Source organism: Ranitomeya variabilis, chromosome 2, assembly GCF_051348905.1.
Source record: "Ranitomeya variabilis isolate aRanVar5 chromosome 2, aRanVar5.hap1, whole genome shotgun sequence".
Taxonomy (NCBI): Eukaryota; Metazoa; Chordata; class Amphibia; order Anura; family Dendrobatidae; genus Ranitomeya; species Ranitomeya variabilis.
In genome coordinates, this window is record NC_135233.1 from 448,268,917 (window position 1) to 448,290,645 (window position 21,729).

Below are 21,729 nucleotides of genomic sequence, written 5' to 3' on the forward strand. Positions count from 1 at the left end.
GGACTTTGGGAAAATGGCTGCCGGGCGGGCAGCGCATGCGCAGATGGAGATCTCGGGAAATGAGATCTCAGCATCATGTGGGGCCATTATACAGTATGGAGCACTATGCGGGGCCATTATACAGTGTGTACCATCATGTTGTGCCAAAATACAGCATGGAGCACTATGTGAGCACATTATACAGTATGGAGACCTATGTGGCGCTATTATACAGTATGGAGCACTATGTTTCACCATTATACAGCATGGAGAACTATTTGAGCACATTATACAGTATGGAGCACTGTGTGGCCATTATACAGTATGGAGCACTATATGGGGCCATTATACAGTATGGGGCATTATGTGGGGCCACTATGCAGTATGGAGCACCATGTGGGGCCATTAAACAAGTATTGAGCACCATGTGGGGCCTTTATATAGTATGGAGCACTATGTGGGCACATTATACAGTTTGAAGCACTGTTTGGGGCCATTATACTGTATCCTTTATATATTTAAATTATGCCATTGTGCTATATGCTTTTTATTGCTTGCTTCAAGAAATCGGTCCCCTTCATCTTTAAATCATTAGTCGCAGATAAAGAGGGCTGTTATCTCATGGTGATAGGTTCTATCTCCGATGAGGTGGTGACCTTTGTCTCCTATTATCCTCCCAATACTCAATCTGCCTTCTTCTCTTGACTACTTGTCTCCGAACAACATGCCCAAGGCACTACACTTCTCTGCGGTGACTCCAACACCATACTTAACACTACTCTCAAAGTCTACAAACCCTCAAACTTTAACTCTCTCAATAGCGCCTCTTTCTACAGATTCAGTTGCTCTTCAGTTGCGGTTTTTGTGCGGAATTCACCTGTGTTTTTACACCTGCGGATTCCTATTAAGGAATAGGTGTAAAACGCTGCGGAATCCGCACAAAGAATTGACATGCTGCAGAAAATAAACTGCAGCAAATCTGTGCGGATTTTTCCGCAGCATGTGCACACAGGATTTGGTTTTCCATAGCTTTACATGGTACTGTACACCGCATGGAAAACAGCTGCAGATCCGCAGCGTCAAATCTGCTGCGGATCTGCAGTTAAATCCTCAACGTGTGCACATAGCCTTAAATTCCTTTCCCAGTACCAATGGGTAGATTTATGGAGAGAACAATTCTCCTTGGTCAAGGACTTTACATACTTCTCTCCACGCCATTTAGTCTATACTAGGATATGTCACATATTGGCCACCCATCATTCATACCCAATATAACAAGTGTTTCTATACAGTTCACTCCCTATTCAGACCACTCCAGTCCGGCTCTCCTTCTCTACTCTACACCCACGACCCCGTTCATTCAACTGGATTCTGAATGACTCCTTGCTCTCTTATACTGAAATTGCTCCGAGACTGAAAGATCATCTCTATGAATATTTATCTCTGAACTTTCAGTCAGCTTCTTCACCAGTCTTCCCCTTGGAAAATTCAAAACGCAGTGTTGAGAGGTTTCTGCATTTAAGGAAGAAGAAATAAACATACGCAAGAACAGCTGCTCTGGAGAGTAAGTTGTCAACATTAGAGTCCCAGATGAAGAACTTGCCCTCCCCTTCTACTTACCGCGAGCTCACACAAGCACGCTCTGAACTCAGTCTCTGCCTCTCCAAAAGCGCAGACTGAGCCATTCGTTAGTCTCAACGTTTTTATGCCCTTAATAATAAAAATAACCCTAACCATGCCAGACGCCCCAAATGCCTCCGCCCACCTCGTACTCATATGTCTGTGCACCACCACAGGTTTAACCTCCTATCCATAACTACTTACTCGCCAGTTTCAACAGCAACTTGAACATTATTACGAAGACACCTCTTCAATCAATACACAAAAAAATAGAAGCTTTCCTAAACTCTACCCTTCCCCAACCCTTGATCCTAATATGATTGAACTTCTGAATCAAGCCATTGCTCCCTCTGAAATAGAAAATGCAATTCAAATTCTAAAAATTAACAAAAAAAAAAAACAGGCACTGATGGGTACGCAGCCCTTTACTACAAAAAATATGCATCTGTCCTGCTCCATCATATCACCACCTTTTTTAATTCATTAAGAGACAGGCATAGGTCAGGGGCAACCTCTTTATTGGCAGCAATATCAATGATACCCAAACCAAACTCCGATCACACACTATGGTCTAATTGCACACCAGTATCCCCGATCAAACATAGATCTCAAATTCTTAGCAAACATTTTATCTCAACGCCTAAATTTGGGTCTGGGATCTCTCATACACAATGATCAGGTTGGTTTTGTGCCCCATTCGCAAGCATCTGATAATATCCGTAGCGTTTTTCATCTTCTGCATCAGTGCAAACAATGTAACATTGCTAGTATGCTGTAGTGTAGAAAAACCTTCCAGCACAATAAGTAGCTGGAAAGTATATCTTGTGTAATTTTATTGCTGACACACACTTGTTTTGAACAACAGAACCAACGTTTCGGTCGACACACCATCGCACTGCTGGCTTCCCATATGCTCCTGGCGTCCATGTAAGACAGATCTCACATTCCTTGTTTTCCTGAAAAAATAACCATGAACAAGGCTGAAGTAGGCTGAAACATTGGTTCTTTTGTTTATGCTAAGTGTGTGTCTGCAATAAAGTTACACAAGATATACTTTCCAGCTACTTATTGTGCAAAAAGGTTTTTCTATGCTACATGCTGCTGTGTTTTTTTCGGACTGCACATTTTAAGGGATTGCAGCTCCCTTCTCAATACTTATATTGCTAGTATGCTTCTATCACTTGGTATTGAAAAAGCCTTTGATACTATCTCATGGCCATATCTATTTACAGTCTTGCAGAAATGGAAATTCCCGGATCAATTTATTTGATGGATCTATCTCTTACATAGTTCCCCTTTGGGCTATGTCCACAACAATGGTTTTTCCTCAGCACATTTTCCTATTAAAAGAGGTACCTGTCAGTGATGCCCCCCATCACCACTATTTCTTTTTGCAATTCACCTTAGGGTACCGTCACACAGTGCAATTTTGATTGCTACGACGGCACGATCCGTGACGTCGCAGCGATCGTATGATTATCGCTCCAGCGTCGTAGACTGCGGTCACACGTTGCAATCACGGCGCTGGAGCGATGCCGAAGTCCCCGGGTAACCAGGGTAAACATCGGGTTACTAAGCGCAGGGCCGCGCTTAGTAACCCGATGTTTACTGTGGTTACCAGCGTAAAAGTAAAAAAAACCAAACCGTACATGCTCACCATCTGATGTCCGTCCGGTCCCTTGCCGTCCGCTTCCTGCTCTGACAGATCCGGCCGTACAGTGAGAGCAGAGTGCAGCGGTGACGTCACCGCTGTGATCTGCTCTCACTTTCCGGCCGGCAGACAGTCAGAGCGGGAAGCGGACGGCAAGGGACAGGACGGACATCAGATGGTGAGCATGTACGGTTTTTTTTTTTTTACTTTTACGCTGGTAACCACGGTAAACATCGGGTTACTAAGCGCGGCCCTGCGCTTAGTTACCCGATGTTTACCCTGGTTACCAGCGAACACATCGCTGGATCGCTGTCACACACAACGATCCAGCGATGTCAGCGGGTGATCAAGCGACGAAAGAAAGTTCCAAACGATCTGCTACGACGTACGATTCTCAGCAGGATCCCTGATCGCTGCTGCGTGTCAGACACTGCGATATCGTAACGATATCGCTAGAACGTCACGAATCGTACCGTCGTAGCGATCAAAATTGCACTGTGTGACGGTACCCTTAGTCTCAACCCAAATATACAAGATATAGTAATTGTGTATACTTCCCACAAACTTTTTATGTTTGCAGAAGACATATTACTCCTTTTAACTGTCCCACAATCATCTTTGCCAGCCCTAATCCACTCTCTTAATATATTTGAACACATATCCACTCTGGAGATAAACGATTCAAAATCACACGCCTTGAATATATCCCTTACCACCAGCTGGCAGCTCAAACTAGATATTCCCTTTCAATGGACCACCAATCACCTGAATATCTAGGTGTAACCTTAACAGCCAACTTAGAGTCAGTTTTCTTTGGTAATTATGCTCAAATGCTTCGCAAACTTTGTTCACAATTTCAGAATTGGAAGAAGCTGCATCTGTCTTCCAAATATTACCAGGCAGCACAGTTGGCCCAATTAACTCTATACCATGCTTACTTAGATCCCCCACAATGGCTTTCCTTAGAAGCCACTGAGTGTCACCTAATGACCCTTGACGCTTTATTATGGATCCTCCCAACACAACGCAAACTAATTATGAATCCAATTCTATCACACTCACTTAAAATATGGAATTCCCTAAAATATTTCTCAAACGTAATCTCCCCCTTCCTGCCTCTCGCCCCACTTTGGGGCAATTCACAGTTTTCCCCAGGACATGAGTCTCTCTTGAACTTTCGCTTATGGGTAGCTGCAGGGATCACAAAAGTCCACCACTTATTTAATGTGAATGGTATTCCATTCCTAGGCCTCCAAGAAAAGCACAAACTCCCTCTTAGAGAAATATTCTGCTATTTACAAGTGAAGAACTTTATTACCACATTTCTGAGAAACTTCACCTCGCCTTATACATTTGTTCCTTTCGAAAAAAGGTGTCGTCAGAATCCACACGCCTCAGATACCATCTCACTCCTCTACTCACATATCAATTACACCTCACACAGGCATAATTTAACTTATATCTACCCTTACAGACCTAGAATATCCTCAGATTTGGTCCTCTTCAACAGGTGGAATTCTAAATACCTTAATGCTAGAGAAAAACTATAAGGTGCTAACAAGATGGTTCTTAACCCTAGCAAGAGTTGCCAAGGCAGTGCCTGACTACTCTCCCAATTGTTTGAGGTTGCGATTCTGACGGGGATATTCACCATATTTAGTGGATGTGCTCCATGGCACGCAGATTTTGAACTAGGGTATACAACCTTATTCTATCAGTCACAAACACTAACCTTAAAAAAAACCTTGGGAGGACTTCCTTAATAAACATATTCCTAATATACCTGAACACATCCACATTCCCATCTCATTCATATTCCTAATGGCCAAGCAAACTAAAGCATTGGCCTGGAAAAAAAAAAAATCAGGTTTAGATTTATCACAAGTCAAGAGACTCCTTTCTTGGTGTATGATCAATTAAAAATTATCTACCATACTTATGGATAAAGTCTGTAAAATCGGGAAAATTTGGCTTCCCTGGGCAGAATACGCCAACCGCACCCCCTTCACCACACCATCATTTTGTCTACATGCTCCTGACTCCTCAGACTCGTCCTAATTCTTCATATTGAATTTAGACTATTACCCCCCCACCCCACCCCGGGTTCCTGTCCCCCCCTCCTTTACCCCTCTATACCTTCCCCCCCCCGCTTTACCCTCTATTCCTTCCTGCCAGTTATGTTAATCCTTGCCTTTGTACTCCTCCCACCTAAATGTTCGTAATTTGATCACTACAATGTACCTGTTTGTTAATTGAATAATTCTCCGATAAAAATCTATTGTTTAAAAAAAAAAAAAAAAAAAATCGGACCGCTCACTTCTGATTTGTCTGCATGAGCCCTTAGAGAGAGGACTATTTCATGAATGCCTATTACCTCTTTATTGACTGATTCCTAATGGCAGAAGCTCTCATATCCCATGTATTAAGATATTTACAGGTTCCTCTCTCTTAGGGTTTTAACTCATGGAGCAGTGACTTACTTTTATAAGAATATCCGGGCCTTAGATTTTTTAATAATTTACTTATTAGAGAAGAAAGGTGACGACAGGGCGTTGGTTGGGCTGCATATGATCTGTAAATCATTTATTCAGCACCGGCTGTTATATGGTAATAATCCTAATCTGTGCACCTGTAGAGACCGCAGATAAAGAAGGATGCAGGGACAAAGAGGAGTCAGAAAGCAAATAACGTTTTTTTAACTTTCCTTTAACTTCCAACCCAACAAAGAATAACAACAGTTTTCCACACAGGGAACTTAGGTACACGATCACAATTTCACAGTAAATCCTATCTACTATATAGGCACCCTGAACTAAACCCGCGAAACACGACAGCGCCTCACTAGTGACCCACTAACAAGAACAAGTCAACCAAGTTCACTTATCAGCGTTGTTTCAACGATGCAGTCCTGATGGTGAAGCTCCGTCAGCGGCGTAGTCCTGATGGTGAAGCTCCGTCAGCGACGTAGTCCTGATGGCGGGGGAAGGAGGTGTCCTCCGTTGACGGGCCCAGGTGTAGATTGGAGTCCAGAATGTCTTTTGCGGTGCTGCGTTACCTCCCCCAGGCGGACGTTGATCCGGGGTAACAGTTTCCACGTCCAGAGAGGGGTCTTTTTGAGAAGAATTAGCAGAATAATCGGTATCAGTCACAGCTAAGAAAAACCCAGGAGGGCCCGGAGTACTCTGTGGCAAGATGCTCCCGGGGAGCACGGTAATATTGTCCCTGAGCTGATCAGCGCTACCCCTCTGCCTGGGGGGGTCGCTGACGACGAGTGCGCCTCTTTTTGGGGGCTCTGGTAATTGCCCGCAGTGTCTGTTGCACGTTCTCCCCCTGCTTCCAGCAAGTCTCACTGCGGCCTGCACACACACAACAACTGCGCTGCAGTTTCCTCTCCTCAGAGATTTCCCGCGCTTCTCTGTCCCTGCTTTCGCGCGTTTTGCTTTTTATCCTCTCCTCTCCCTGCGTCACTCTGCCTCCTGTCACATGAGCCTGGCTTCCCATGCGCCCCTCAAATCCGTCCCCCGGAACCCCGACTCCCGGCAACAATGGTTCCACCCGTCTGCACAGCTCACCAGGTCCCTGTCCCCTACATTCCCCCACCCTGTATGCTCGCCAGTCCCCGGGCGAGGCCTTCGCACTGACAGGTCGCCCATCTGACGGGTTGTTCCACACTTGGGTCTGTCTAGTGTGTAAGTCAGGACTGTAGCGAGTTGGGGGTCTACCGGCAGTAGAACGTTCAGAACGTCGTGGCTCGGGTCCTTGTGTAGGGGGTGTTGGGGGAATGTCGTCAGCGGAAGGGTGACTGGTCAGGGGTAGTGTAGTAGTCGAGATAGGGGGAGTATTTTGATGCCGTTCTTCTTCTTCTTCATCATCTTCTTCATCCCACCAATGGTTGTTGGGGGACTCAGTCGTAGGTGGCTCTTCCCTGATTGCGGATTCCAGGGTGTCCGAGTCAGAGCGACACAACCGGAGCATGTTGCGATGAAGAATGCGAGTACCTGTACTTCCGGGGGCCTCAGACTGCACTTCATATACAGGTCTATGCGGGTCTATACGGCGAAGCACCCGATAGGGTGTTTTTTCCCAACGATGGTCTAACTTGTTTTGCGGTCTTTGCTCTCGAACGAGTACTCGATCACCTGGCCGGAACTCTGGGGGTTTTGCTGTAGGGGTGCTCCGATGCTCCACTTCCCGAATTCGAGTGTGTACCAGTCGGTGTAAGGTCTGCAGCCGATGCCGATGATCACGCACCCACGAAGCCATCCCTGTTCGGGGGCCTTCTTCCTCCGAAGACCGTTCCAGATCTGTCATGCCTTTTCCTGGGCGCCCAAAGACCACTTCATACGGGGTGCGTCCTGTGACTTGATGAACTCTATTGTTGTAGACCCACACTAGGTCAGACACATACTCCGGCCAGCGAGCCTTCTGATCTTGTTCTAGCGCACGCAGCATTTGAAGCAAAGTCCGGTTAAACCGCTCACAAGCCCCATTTCCCTGGGGGTGATACGGTGTGGTGCGTGACTTATCAATGCCGTAGAGGCGATGCAGCTCTTCCATGACTTTGCCCAAGAAACAGGCGCCTTGATCCGAATGTATTCGCCTCGGACAGCCGTAAACTTGAATAAAGTTCTTACAGATAGCGCTCGCCGCCGACTCAGCTGTCTGATCACGGGTAGGGGTGACTACCGCGAATTTTGAAAAATGATCTACCATAACGAGGCAGTGTTCGTAGCCTTGATGCGCTGCTCCAATGGTAATGTAGTCTATCATTAATACTTCAAAAGGGGCAGACGTCATGATGCTCTGCACAGGCGCCCTTTCCTCCGGTGACTTGGTTAGCTCACATTGTCGACATTGTCTACAGGCAGTTTGTACTTCCGCAAGCAGCCGAGGATGATAGAACCGAGTTTGCAGCCACTTAAACGTCCTCTTCACTCCGAAGTGTGCCCCGGACTCATGAGCTTCTTTAGCAACTGCGGCCACCACGGGCCCTGGTAAGACCATCTGCCAGGTCGGCTCGGAATCTGCCTGAGCCATGGTTAAGTGGCATAAGAGCCCGTCCTGAAGAGTTAGGCGCTCCCACTGCCGCAGAAGAAGGTTCAGGTCTGACGGGAGAGTTTGTCCAGGGGTTCTCACGGGCAATAGACCATTCGTTATCCACTGTCGCAATGGAGCTAGTTCCTGGTCTTCCTGTTGCAGCCGTATCCATTCGTCCCGACTCTGAACCAACAGTCCTGTAGCCGTTCCGTTCCCGGTCTGTTCCCGGCTCACAGCCGTCCAAGCAGTGCCCCCGATGGCGTAGGGGATTTCTTCTCCCTCCAGCTCCTCATCTCGGTTAGTTCTTGGGGGGTTCTTCCGCAGACGAGATAACGCGTCAGCATGAACATTCTCCGCTCCTCGCTTGTAGAGGATACGGTATCTGTACTTGGCCATCCGGGCTACCCAGCGCTGTTCCAGGGCACCCAATTTCGCATTTTCCAGATGTGCCAATGGGTTGTTATCCGTGCGTATCAGCACCTCGGAACCGGCCAGGTACTCAGCGAACCGCTCCGTCATAGCCCACACCACGGCCAGCAGCTCCACCTTGAAAGAACTATAATTGTCCGGGTTCAACTCAGAGTCATGAAGAGACCGACTCGCATAGGCGATCACTCTCTCCCGCCCATCCTGAACCTGAGACAACACAGCCCCCAATCCCTGAGAGCTGCCGTCGGTGTGTAGGATGAACGGTTGCGAAAAGTCCGCATAAGCCAACACCGGCGGCTCCATGAGAGCTGTCTTCAAGTCCCGGAACGCTGCTTCTTGTGGCTCCTGCCATTGTATCTTCTTTCCCCGTTCCTTGGGGGAGCTTCCTTTCAGCAGGACTTGTAGATTGTGAGAACGGCGAGCAAAGTTCGTTACGAAGCGCCGGTAGTACCCAGCGAGGCCCAAGAACGCCCGTACATCCTTGGCGGTCTCCGGTGTGGGCCACTCCTGGATTGCGGCAATCTTCTCCTGCGATGGCCGGACTCCTTCGGCGGACACCACATGCCCCAGGTACTCGATCTGTTCCCGGAACAAGTGACACTTCTGGGGCTTCACCTTAAGCCCGTATTTCAGCAACCGGTCTAGTACCTGCTCCAGTCGGCACAGATGTTCCTCGAATGTTGGAGCATAGATGATGATGTCATCCAGATAAATGAGAGTGGCCTCGAAGTTCAAATCCCCCAGACACCGCTCCATTAATCGTTGGAAGGTGCCTGGAGCGTTGGCCAGCCCAAACGGCATTCGATTGAACTCGAATAGTCCCATGGGAAGGATAAACGCTGTCTTAGGACGATCTGCTTCTGTCATCGGGACCTGCCAGTATCCGCTGGCTAGGTCTAAGGTGGAAAAATATTTGGCCCGACCCAGCACGGAGAGAGACTCCTCGATACGGGGAAGTGGATAAGAGTCTCGGACGGTGCATGCATTTAGCTTACGATAGTCCACACAGAACCGGAGCGTGCCGTCCTTTTTCCGCACCAGCACGATCGGGGCAGCCCACGGGCTCTGACTCTCGCGGATCACTCCCTTTTGTAGCATCTGGCCTAACAACGTCTTTAATTCCTGGTACATCTGCGGGGGAATCTGTCTGTACCGCTCCCTGATGGGCACTGTATCTCCGGTCGGAATTCCATGTTCGATGGCCGTGGTACAGCCAAAATCATCTTCATGTTGTGCGAACACTTTAGCATAATGTCCAAGGAGTCGCTGCACTTGTGAGATCTGTGATGGATCCAGGCCCGACAATTCCGTCCGCATGTGCTCCAGAATAGTTTCACCCTTTCGAAACGCTATTGGCTCAGGATCCTGCGTAGATCGGACACTGACCATCCAGGGATCAGGGGAATCCACCGTTAACTGCAAAGTATCTGGAGGGGGCATCACTTCTAAAGGTCGTAACACTTTGGCCATCTCACTTCGGAACCGTAGCACGACATCGTGTTCGTCCACATTCACACATCGCACTGGTACGGCCCCATTTTTAACAGTAGCCAGGGATCGGGCCACCAGCAGTCCTGTGGGCAAAGGGGATGTAAAGGTGGGCTCAATCTGTACTTGTACTCCTTCTAGAGGGATGCGAGCTCGTATGGGCAGGGATATAACAGTCTGTCCTGGGGGGAACGTCACCTTTGCTGTCGGGGAAGTAATTACTCTCCCTAGTATGTCTCCCTCCTGACAGGTCTCTTGTACTCGGACTTCCCTCACTAACTGTCTGAACACGGAGCCCTGAGGTGTACTGGTCCCCCACTGATTGAGTGTCTCTTGCGTAGTCTCCCCTAACAGAAAACTGCCAAAATCTTTCAATACGTTCATCCCCAAGGTCACAGTATGTTGTGGGCCGGGATCTCCCCGTGTTAACACAACCCCCCGGCGGCCCAGGTCCTTCCCACATAAAGATATTTGCATCCAGGTGACCCCTTCCACTGGGATGGGCAGCTGATTGGCGGCCTGTAACCGAATTACGGGACCCCATTGGGGTCTGACTGTCAAAGGAAAGTGTTTTCTAAAATAAGCCTCGGGCATAGTCGTGACTTGGGACCCGGTGTCCACCAGACAACGGACAGCCCGCCCTTCAAACTCTGCCCAAACCAGGGGGCAGCTGGCAACCAAATTTCCGGGACTTTCACCACCCATCCGCGGGGACTCTGGCTCCGAGCGTCGTCCCCTTAGCTCGGAGCCCTCTAGTTTAACGCCTGACGGGACGAGGCCCTCCCTCTCCGGGGGCACTCCCGTGCGAAATGTCCTGCCTCCCCGCAACCATAGCAAGCACCGGGGACCGGATAATATCCTGGACGAGCGCCACGAGCTGGACTCCCAGACCCTTGCCCCCGGGGTAGCTCCCTTGGGCTTCGCGCATTCTTTTTAACTTCAGCCAGTTCGTCCCTGATTTGTTTGAGCTCCTGCCGCATCTCCTGAACCCACGACGGCTCACCCCCTCCTGGTGCAGCGGTCTGGATAACCCGAGTCTCTCCTGTCAGGACCGTCACCCCCCTCTCTTGCTCCCGGGTGCGGGCCTCATTGCCTATGTCGGAGAAAGTCAGGCGCGGGTCGACCCGCACTCGTTCACGTAGAGCCTGTTTGGTCAACTCATCTCGCAGTCCCGTCACCAGTTGGTCGCGCAGGGTCACGTCAACATGTCCCATCCCCATACCATCTTTCCGCACGATTGCAATGTTTAGCTCTTGCAGAGCATTCATGTACTGAGTGACAGTCTCGCCTTCTTTTTGTCGCCGTCCAAACAACCGGGCCCGCAGCTCTCCCACGTCGGTGGGATCCCCGTGCGTCCCCTCTAACACATTTAACACCCCGGTAAAAGTATTCCGCTCTGTGGGGGGTCTCAACATCACTGAATCTCGGGCCTCTCCGTCTAAGGCCATAATGGCCACCTCTGCTTCCAGGGCCGGGGTCATAGGATGCATCCTCAGCAGCCCCCGCATCCTTTCAGTCCAACTCCACAACAACATGTTGCTCCCATTAAACTTGGGCAGGTTATTCAACATGGCCCCCAATGAGAGAGACGCTCTCGGGCCAGCCCCATCCTCCGTATCTTCTGGCTCCCTCTTTGGATCCTGCATCCTGCCGACTACGCCAAATGTAGAGACCGCAGATAAAGAAGGATGCAGGGACAAAGAGGAGTCAGAAAGCAAATAACGTTTTTTTAACTTTCCTTTAACTTCCAACCCAACAAAGAATAACAACAGTTTTCCACACAGGGAACTTAGGTACACGATCACAATTTCACAGTAAATCCTATCTACTATATAGGCACCCTGAACTAAACCCGCGAAACACGACAGCGCCTCACTAGTGACCCACTAACAAGAACAAGTCAACCAAGTTCACTTATCAGCGTTGTTTCAACGATGCAGTCCTGATGGTGAAGCTCCGTCAGCGGCGTAGTCCTGATGGTGAAGCTCCGTCAGCGACGTAGTCCTGATGGCGGGGGAAGGAGGTGTCCTCCGTTGACGGGCCCAGGTGTAGATTGGAGTCCAGAATGTCTTTTGCGGTGCTGCGTTACCTCCCCCAGGCGGACGTTGATCCGGGGTAACAGTTTCCACGTCCAGAGAGGGGTCTTTTTGAGAAGAATTAGCAGAATAATCGGTATCAGTCACAGCTAAGAAAAACCCAGGAGGGCCCGGAGTACTCTGTGGCAAGATGCTCCCGGGGAGCACGGTAATATTGTCCCTGAGCTGATCAGCGCTACCCCTCTGCCTGGGGGGTCGCTGACGACGAGTGCGCCTCTTTTTGGGGGCTCTGGTAATTGCCCGCAGTGTCTGTTGCACGTTCTCCCCCTGCTTCCAGCAAGTCTCACTGCGGCCTGCACACACACAACAACTGCGCTGCAGTTTCCTCTCCTCAGAGATTTCCCGCGCTTCTCTGTCCCTGCTTTCGCGCGTTTTGCTTTTTATCCTCTCCTCTCCCTGCGTCACTCTGCCTCCTGTCACATGAGCCTGGCTTCCCATGCGCCCCTCAAATCCGTCCCCCGGAACCCCGACTCCCGGCAACAATGGTTCCACCCGTCTGCACAGCTCACCAGGTCCCTGTCCCCTACACACCCACCTGGCTTGAAGACTACATCTTGTCCTGTGTTGGCCCAGGCTCTGCTTCATTATAAAGCCAAATTATTCAGAAAGACAATTTAATTGGAGGTCATAGTCTTTAAAAAATTATAAATAAAAGGTGTTTATTCAAAAGTGTGCTCTCCAAAGGCACCCTGTAGGGTAAAGAGAATGGAGGTTGTCATTATTATGTTTAGGAACATGTCTACAGACAAATACTGTTTGTAGGATGCATCTCCACTGTATTTATATTTTTATTAAAAATAACTACCTCTACTATTTTCTGAACCCTGCCCCTGTAATCTAATGTATGTATATATTAACATAGCTAGTACAAACTAGAGGAAATGTACATACATAAAAAAGTAAAAGCGCCTGGAATGTAACCTCCATTCTTTACACCGAATGACTGGTGAAAAATAGAAACTACAATTATATTCCTAAGTGACTATTCTCATTGTAGAACCAAACCAAGCTCCCTAATATAAACCATTTCAACAGCTGGAAGCTCAGGGGGGAAAATGTAGTGTATTTAAAAGGAGTCAGTAAAAACTTACTGACTGTTCAAACTAAGTACAGCACCTTGTAGGGGTCATAGCGCTAATAAAAATCATATTTAGTGTCCAAATTAGTAAGAATTCTTTTTTGTTCATATTTGCTAATGAGGGGCTTATTACACCCTGGATATGGCCGACCAGTTCACCTTGTCTTGCATCTGTCTCTGCCCCCTACTTTCTTTATTAACAGCTCTGGCTAAACAGAATAGATGGGGAAAAAAGCAGGTGGTAAGGAGTGCTGAACTATTTGGCTACGCCCAGGTTGCACTGATTATCTCATTATCATATTAAATTAAATAATTATTTCTGGCAACCATAGCCACAGACTTGAACATTGAAAAATTATTTTCTTTAAGGCTATGTATTTGGTTTGATAAGTCGTTTTGTGCGGACAGATTATGGTTTTAAACATCATGCTTTTTTGCTTTGTGCTTCAGTGAGCTGATAAATGATAATACAACTACTTTGAAAATAGATTTAAAAACTTCCTATAGTTTTGTGTGCACAATTCTTACACCAGTGTATGTGTCTTCATGGTAAAAGATGGCATATAATTCCTGTGTAGTCTGCTGCAGTCAGGAAGTAGAAGGAGATCGAAAGGAAGACCTTTGGGACCAGACTACACAGGATTTGATTGTAGTCACTTTTTTGTAGTAGTTTTCTTTTTAAAAGTCAATTCTGTTTATAACCATGCAGCATAGATCTGATCATACATGGCACATTTGCTGCAAATTTTCCATCCATATTTTCTGAGTGGAAAATTAGCAGTACCAGCAAAATGGATAAGATTACAACAAATGTCATCCAGATGCAAAAATCTATAGCATGTCAAATTAAATCCGTAGTATATGAATTAACGCTGCGGATTTTATTCTTTGCAATGCATGTTCTGAGTGGAGATGCCAAAATCTACCACCTAAACTACCCCAAGAGCAAGCATTTAATAGCAAACAGTTCGACGGACTGTGGGCCTGATTTATCAAAGCTTTCACACCAGAAATCTGGAGTAAAAGCTTAGAAAGTAGCAAACTCAGAGCTGAACTTAAATTTTGCGACTTCTGGTGTCCCGTGACGAGTGGCAGCATTCAGTACCTCACAATTCTTACTCCGCTGTGGCGAGATGCATGCCACTCATCCAGCGCTCATGATTCATACGCCTCTTCATAAAGGAGCGTCTGACTCCAGCATGCCCCCTCATGAAGACTAGCATGAACAATGCCGGAGTTGATGAATCAAGCCAAGTGTACTTGGATACAATGACTCTGAGCCCTTTTTTTTTTTTCATATTCTCAAAATTTCATACAAACACCATCAATTTTGCAATTGTCGTACTATTGGTTGTCAGAGATATGGTTCATTTACACTTGTGTATAATGGATCTGAATTATTTAGAATATTTATAAAAGTTGCTATTATGTGTAGATAGTTTTAGTCGCATCTGCTTTTTATATGCAAGTTTTTTTTCCAGTGCTTAGCATGATTCAGGGTGTTTTTATCCCAAGTGAATGGGTTGGAAATAAAAATGCAAGTTCTGCTTTTGCATAGTTCACAAATGCAAATTTGGTTTGCATTCTGTATTTCTGAAACATTACAAAAAGGGCAAAAGAAAGTTAATCTTTTGGCATAAAAATTGAACAATTAAAAGTGAGAAACTGATAATGGAAACAAAAAAAAGAAAAGAAGAAAAACATGTTCATAGTTTTGCATCTGTGTTTGCCCTTCATTATCAGACACAAGGTCTGAATGAGCCCCCCTTTTTGGCTGGTGGCAACTCTTATTACATTTTACATCCGGTGATTTATATGTGCCCCTCCTCTTCCCACAATCGTATACAAGATTTCTCCTGCGCATCACCCCTACTCTGGAACTCTCTACGACAACATATCAGACTCTCACCCACCATCGAAACCTTCAAAAAGAGCCTGAAGACCTACCTCTTCCGACAAGCCTACAACCTGCAGTAACCACCGATCAACCAAACCGCTGCACGACCAGCTCTATCCTCACCTACTCTATCCTCACCCATCCCTTGTAGATTCTGAGCCCTCGCGGGCAGGGTCCTCTCTCCTCCTGTACCAGTTATGACTTGTATTGTTTAAGATTATTGTACTTGTTTTTATTATGTATACCCCTCCTCGCATGTAAAGCGCCATGGAATAAATGGCGCTATAACAATAAATAATAATAATAATAATAATAATAATAATAATGTAAACTTTCTTCAAAGTATTTTTTAGGACACATGCACATAGTTTGCATACACTCTGCACACAGACATTAATTTCTATGTCATTTGCAGGTTGCAAACTGAGACAATGAGGATAAGACTGCAAAAGCACTTTACAGTTATGTAATATCCTGCATGCTAACAGTTTGTTATATCTCTAGGTGAACACACGCAGTGATTATCAAGTGAAAGAAAACATTGTGGTATCATTTCAGGAGGTTGTGTAATTAAAGAAAGTGTGTCAAAAGAAATTAACACCTTGCAGATTTTAAAATTGTAGCATAGAAAAAACCCACGATAGGCATGAGATTTATGTAAATCCCATACACTTTGGTCATACCGTAATACACAACACACATATATATTACACACTGTATTAGATACACAGACATCCATATACAGAAAGGGTATAGAGGACATACAAGTCTCTCTCTCCTCTTTGTTAGTTCTTCACACACTCTTTAAGGTGAAGGACCTTTAAGGTACCGTCACACTAAGCGACGCTGCAGCGATAGCGACAGCGATGCCGATCGCTGCAGCGTCGCTGTGTGGTCGCTGGAGAGCTGTCACACAGACCGCTCTCCAGCGACCAACGATGCCGAGGTCCCCGGGTAACCAGGGTAAGCATCGGGTTGCTAAGCGCAGGGCCGCGCTTAGTAACCCGATGTTTACCCTGGTTACCAGCGTAAAATGTAAGTACATACTTACATGCGTCCCCCGGCGTCCGCTTCCTGTAATGACTGAGCGCCGGCAGTAGCAGGGCACAGCGGTGACGTCACCGCTGTGCTGTGCTTTCACTTTCAATTTGCGGCGCTCAGTCAGTGTGGGAAGCGGACGCCGGGGGAAGCATGTGAGTATGTAGTGTTTTTTTTTTTTTTACATTTTACGCTGGTAACCAGGGTAAACATCAGGTTACTAAGCGCGGCCCTGCGCTTAGTAACCCGATGTTTACCCTGGTTACCAGTGTAAAATATCGCTGGTATGGTTGCTTTTGCTGTCAAACACGGCGATACACGGCGACCTAGCGACCAAATAATGTGCAGACCTTCTAGCAGCGACCAGCAATTTCACAGCGGGATTCTGATCGCTGCTGCGTGTCACATACAGCGATATCGCTCCCTAGGACGCTGCAACGTCACAGATCGCTGGCGACGTTGCTTAGTGTGACGGTACCTTTAGTTATGTGACCATAATGTCATCAGAGGTCCTATTACTCTTCTAACCTTGGAAACTGCACTAATAATCCACCCACACCCAGACTCATAGTAAAACAGGTGGTCAGGAACAATGTCCCCACCCCTGTGCGTATAACTCCCAATAGGAACTATATAAGAGGAGGACAACGGGAGTATATATAGAAAAGTAACAATTTTATTGAAAAACACAATTAAAAACACACACATTTAAAAGACACCAAATGAATGTACCAGGAATCCATATTATATCCCATTTTAACAACCAACCATTGGAATGTACAAAGAGAAGATGTGCGGTAACTCCATGTAATCCTACCAAGTGGACCCAGTTCCCAATGACCACCCTATATCCGCAGTAATACATATAAGCCTGTGCAACTATGAAGTTAGAAAAGGTGCCAATACAAGAACCTGATCCACAATGAAGACTAACATGGAGAGTGCCCGGAGGAGCAGCAAGAGTAACAAGCCATGCGGCGTTAGAAAATCCACCTCCCAAAGCACAAGCACAATCTTACCCACATGAGGATCCCTGGACTGAGCGTCACCCCCGACGCACGTTTCGCTGCTATCCTAGCGGCTTTCTCAAGGGGAAGTGTCATTTCCTCAAAACACCTAACCTTATATCCTGTAGGACCTGCATCACATGACAGTCATGTGACCGGGTATTTACACCACTGCTTGTATCGGCACATGTGTCCACCGCTCGCAGCCCCGCGGGCCGGCCCACGTCTGAAAAACAGTGAATGGCAGCCAGGTAACCCCAGCAACCAAACAGCCACTCACAGACGCACCGCGGCCGGTCTTTGGAGGTGAAGGGGGGGAGGCAAGTGAGCACACGCGCACTGCAGCCTATAATTTGCACCCTACCACAAACTTATAATTTTATATTCTATTATTCAACACCGCAACTATACAGTCTGTACAATGCCCATTATAACATACAAAATGCAATTTAAGCGATATTCCAATTCCGCAGTTGCAGCGAAGTGTGATGTCATCATTAGAATGATAAATTAGGATGCGTCCCTCTTCAACCAGGATATTTAGATGTAATATAATAAAATCACTAAATACAAAACAAATAAGAAAAATACAACGTTAAAAAAAGAGAAGAGAAAACAACAGAAAGGAGGGAAAAACCACAACAATAAATTTCCATAGGCTTATAAATCACTCAGACCTTACAGGAATGGGGCAAAATTTAGAGCTTCATTTAAACCATATGGTTTAACTGTATTCAGGGTGACAATCCATTTCAACTCCCATTGAGCCAGCATTTTTTTGACATTGCCACCCCTTATCCCCATATGTATCACATCAATCCCACGCACCTTAAAACTCCGTGGGTCACAATTATGGACTTCTCTAAAGTGCCTGGGAATGGTGGTTAACTCAGACAAATCCTCCAACGTCTTTGCTGCGCCAATGCCCCGCACATGTTCCCTCACTCTCACTCTCAGTTCCCTGGACGTCAAACCCACATATATTAGTGGGCAGCCACACGTGGCATAGTACACCACATTCTCGCTACTGCAAGAGATAAAAATTAAATTGCATTTTGTATGTTATAATGGGCATTGTACAGACTGTATAGTTGCGGTGTTGAATAATAGAATATAAAATTATAAGTTTGTGGTAGGGTGCAAATTATAGGCTGCAGTGCGCGTGTGCTCACTTGCCTCCCCCCCTTCACCTCCAAAGACCGGCCGCGGTGCGTCTGTGAGTGGCTGTTTGGTTGCTGGGGTTACCTGGCTGCCATTCACTGTTTTTCAGACGTGGGCCGGCCCGCGGGGCTGCGGGGCGGAGAGCGGTGGATACAAGCAGTGGTGTGTAAATACCCGGTCACATGACTGTCATGTGACACAGGTCCTACAGGATATAAGGTTAGGTGTTTTGAGGAAATTACACTTCCCCTTGAGAAAGCCGCTAGGATAGCAGCGAAACGTGCGTCGGGGGTGACGCTCAGTCCAGGGATCCTCATGTGGGTAAGATTGTGCTTGTGCTTTGGGAGGTGGATTTTCTAACGCCGCATGGCTTGTTACTCTTGCTGCTCCTCCGGGCACTCTCCATGTTAGTCTCCATTGTGGATCAGGTTCTTGTATTGGCACCTTTTCTAACTTCATAGTTGCACAGGCTTATATGTATTACTGCGGATATAGGGTGGTCATTGGGAACTGGGTCCACTTGGTAGAATTACATGGAGTTACCGCACATCTTCTCTTTGTACATTCCAATGGTTGGTTGTTAAAATGGGATATAATATGGATTCCTGGTACATTCATTTGGTGTCTTTTAAATGTGTGTGTTTTTAATTGTGTTTTTCAATAAAATTTTTACTTTTCTATATATACTCCCGTTGTCCTCCTCTTATATAGTTCCTATTGGGAGTTATACGCACAGGGGTGGGGACATTGTTCCTGACCACCTGTTTTACTATGAGTCTGGGTGTGGGTGGAATGTTAATTATTTCTGTGTTTTTCACAGTAGGTCCCAGCATTATAGAAATGGACTTTAGAGCCCGTGACGGTACATGGCTCACGCAAATTGATAATGTTTTTAATGACACCAATGAATTGGGCTTGGAGGGAAATTCTAAAGGACTACAGGAAACAGTGGCCACATTTAAAGATCTGTTAAGAAAACGCACCAAGGTCTGGTGGAACCATGCGTTTTTGGAGAGATATCTCCAAAAGGGACTCATTCCGAGGGGTTTGAGAGTACAAGTATTCCCATCTTTCCCTGTGGAGGATGGTGACATTAGGGAAAGGTGGGAGGAATGTGCCAGTAAATGTTCCATGGGATTTATGGGGATACTTAAAGATATGAATGCTAAGTCTCTGAAGGAAATGGAAGTGGAGATAGAGGTACTACAATCCACAATTAAGAAAGAGATGCCCAGTGAAACCCTGAAGAAATTTACCAATGATGTGGATAAGGAGGTCCAAAAGTGGGTGGAGGACATCCAACAGATAAAGTCCAAAAAATTCCAGCGGGACATCAATGACAAACAAACTAATAGAATGTATAAGTGGAGAAATGGAAATGAATGCTCACGTCCCTATTTCCGTAATGAGTCACGTTCCAGATCACGATCTGCATCATATAAGTCAGCAGAAAATGGCCATGGAGGAAGAATGGGCCTTCGAGACGGTAATAAGGATGGTGCTCAGGGGACTGACAGGATGACCACTAGACAAAATACCAAGAAGGGGTCAGTGGCGAAACAGTCGGATGGTCGGCCCCAGGGGGGGCTACAGGTAATCAATGTGTCCCACCATGTCCTCTCCAATAGTCAACTTAGGGTACTGGGTAGAGGTCTTTCGTTTTCACCTACTAATGGCTTTAATTTTTTTACAGCCTTAAAAGACCTCCCCCTTTTTTCTCGGAAATTAGTGTTGAAGAAATTGCACTCTGGGGCAGGACATGGATCGGAATCCCCGGGTTGCACTGAGGAGGAGACTCTCCGGATTTTGGAGGAGCTATTGGAGGAGCAAACAACTACACTGAGAGGTGAGTTTCCATCGGCAATATTGCCCAGATCCACGAGGTTTCCCCCCTTGTCTCTCTGCCCCGCTGTGGAGGTATTTACCAAGTTGGTAACAGAAGATTTTAAAAAACTTTCGACGCGGAGGCAATTCGATAACCTGACAAATGATGAGAGAGAAGCGGTTAGGGAGTTACAATCTATGAAAGATGTGGTCTTTAAGGCGGCAGACAAGGGGGGAAACATTGTGGTCTGGCCGGTGGAAAAATATGAAAAGGAAGCATTTAGACAGCTCCGTAATAATAATATTTATGTAAAGCTCTCCTTTAATCCGGTGGTCTGCTTCTCGGGGCAGCTGCAGAGGATACTGTACCAGGCATTTGAGGATGGGATCATAAATAAAAAAGTTTTGGATGGTCTGATGGTTGAATTTCCCAAGGTCCCAACTTTTTACCTCCTTCCGAAGGTCCACAAAGACCCAGTCAACCCCCCTGGACGTCCGATTGTGTCAGGAATGCAGGGTCTGTGCGACCCCGCATGTAAGTTTGTAGATTACTACCTAAAAGGTTTGGTGGAAACTTTACCATCCTTTGTCAAAGACACAACGGATGTCCTTACCAGGGTTGACGGGGTCTTTGTGGAGCAGGGGACCCTTCTAGTAACAACTGACGTGGAGGCCCTGTATACCTGTATCGATCACTTGGATGGTCTACGGGCGGTTCGCTTCTTTCTGGGGACCTCCGACCTGGACGGCCCTCTGTGTGAACTTATCCTTGAGCTGTTGGAATTTGTCCTTAAGCATAATTTTTTTTATTTTTAAGGATACATTTTACCAACAAAAGCGCGGCGCAGCCATGGGTGCGGCCTGTGCGCCCGCGTATGCCAACCTCTTCCTGGAGTATTGGGAGAGGTTGGTTTTTGGGGACGCGGGGGCACGGGCCGCCGACCATGTGCTGTGTTGGCTGCGCTATATTGATGATGTTTTGTTTCTTTGGCGGGGGACGGAACAACAGCTCAGGGATTTTATGGCTGTGCTCAATCAAAATTCTTTTAATATCAGACTTACCTACAGATATGACTATAATACAATCGATTTTTTTGGATATCTGTTTGAGGGTGGATTCTGATTTACTTATTCAAACGGATGTATTTCGTAAGGAAACGGCGGTTAATTCGCTTGTACATGCATCTTCGGGGCACAGTCAAGCCACGATTAGGGCCGTCCCGGTCGGACAGTTCCTCCGGATGAGGAGAATTTGCTCGACTTATCAGACATTTGAACAACAGGCTGATGACTTGAGCAGACGCTTTCAACAAAGGGGTTATAGTAGACGTTGTGTTCGATACGGGTATAACAGGGCTAAGAGAACCCCACATGATCAATTATTGTATAATAAAAAAAGGAAGGAGGGTGGTGACAAATCAATC

At 46.7% G+C, this 21,729-nt stretch overlaps 1 protein-coding gene across 3 annotated transcripts in view; it reads right to left on the minus strand.

Moving 5' to 3' along the window:
* LOC143806559 (alpha-1,6-mannosyl-glycoprotein 4-beta-N-acetylglucosaminyltransferase-like) overlaps positions 1–21,729 on the minus strand; it is a 61,377-nt gene that overhangs the window by 27,478 nt on the left and 12,170 nt on the right. Inside the window, exon 1 of one of the 3 annotated variants that reach the window (XM_077287234.1) lies at positions 12,836–12,951. The exons of the other annotated variants lie outside the window; for them this stretch is intronic. The gene's annotated coding sequence lies outside the window, so the exon portion shown is untranslated. Of the gene's footprint in view, positions 1–12,835; positions 12,952–21,729 lie in introns of those variants that run through there. 3 annotated transcript variants of the gene reach the window in all.